Source organism: Octopus bimaculoides, chromosome 1 (genome assembly GCF_001194135.2).
Source record: "Octopus bimaculoides isolate UCB-OBI-ISO-001 chromosome 1, ASM119413v2, whole genome shotgun sequence".
Lineage (NCBI taxonomy): Eukaryota > Metazoa > Mollusca > Cephalopoda > Octopoda > Octopodidae > Octopus > Octopus bimaculoides.
The window spans coordinates 183025774-183027336 of NC_068981.1; positions in this window are offsets into that span (position 1 = coordinate 183025774).

Here is a 1563-nt window from a genome sequence, read left to right on the forward strand (position 1 = left end):
CAATGAAGGAGGTAAATTGTTTTACTAATGTTGCCCACCAAAACGTAATTTTGAAAATGGGTTAACTCTCAGGAAAAGAAAAAAAAAAGGAACGTGGGACACTCTTGAAATTGTCTGCTTCTTTGTTTCATGATCCTATCAAAGAAAGGGCCCAGTAAAAATTGACATACGCTTGCTTTAATATGTATTGGTGGAGTGTGGAGGTCAGTTTTCCCCTGAAAGAAGCAGCTAAAAGAAACTCCGGCTGATTTTTGTTTCAGTTAGTCTGAGCTCAAATCTTGTGGGGTCCATTTCGTCTTTTCGGAAGTCGATTAAAAAGAACTACCTACAACATTTAACCAGTTTAGGGATCTCATCGCCGGCTGGTATCATGTAAACCAGTAAATTCTTGTTCCATGGTCGAGTGGTCGGTGAATAAACCGTCTCCCCCACTTCAGTGGCTTGCTGCTCTTGTGAGGAGAGTGTCTGGACACCCAGCAGAACTAAAAACAAGACAAGTCGAAGGATGGATGAGTTCCTTGTGGGCCAACGTCCATCCAGTTGGGGAAAACAATGGCAAACCACACCAATATCTCTGCCAAGAAAACATTATGAGAAAGTCAGAACGTAGTAACGCAATGGCTTCCTTCGACTGGAGAACTCGCGATTAATCGGGAAGACATTTGCTGTAATGTCATCGACGCGCTGTAAAAGCGTACGAGACATGAGGTCGACGACGTCGACCTACAAGAGCAGTAGACAGCGGATCAGTAAAAACACCGTACTGGATGCCTTGTGGTATTTGAGTCTTTGGGTTCTGAGTTCAAATCCTGCCACTGCGCGGTGCCTTGGGCAGGTAACTTCTATGTAGCTCTGGACTGACCTATTCCTTGTGAGTGAATATAAAAAAGGGGAATTGCGTGGAAGCCCATCCTGTACATTTATGCATATGTATGTATGTATGCATGTATGTATGTATGTATGTATGTATTATGTGAGTGTATGTGTGCCTCTTTGTATTTATCCTCCAATATTGACAACTGGTATTAGTTTGTTTACATCCCAGTAACTTAACAGTTCGGCGAAAAAGAAATGATAGAAGTACAAAACTTAACATAAGTACTAGAGTCAATTAGCTCGACGAAACCTTTCAAGGCAGTGCCCCAGCGTGGCCGCAGTCCAACGATAGAAACACGTAAAAGAATATTAATGGGTTAAGAACATTTCGTCCGTCTTTACGTTCTGAATTCAAATGCTGCCGATGTTGACTTTGCCTTTCATCTTTTCGGGGTCGATAAAATAAGTACCAGTTGAGCACTGGGGTTGATATAATCAACTTAATCCCTCCATCGAAATTGCTGGCCTTGTACCAAAATTTGAAACCAATAGTATTATTATGGTTAAGGCGGCGAGCTGGCACAATCGTTAGTACTCCGAGTAAAATGCCTAGCGACATTTTGTCCGTCTTTATGTCCTGGGTTTAAATGCCGCCGGGCTCGCTAAAACGAGTACCAGTTGAACACCGGGATCGATGTAATCGATTTAGTCCCTCGCCCCAAAATTGCTGACCTTGTACCAAAATTT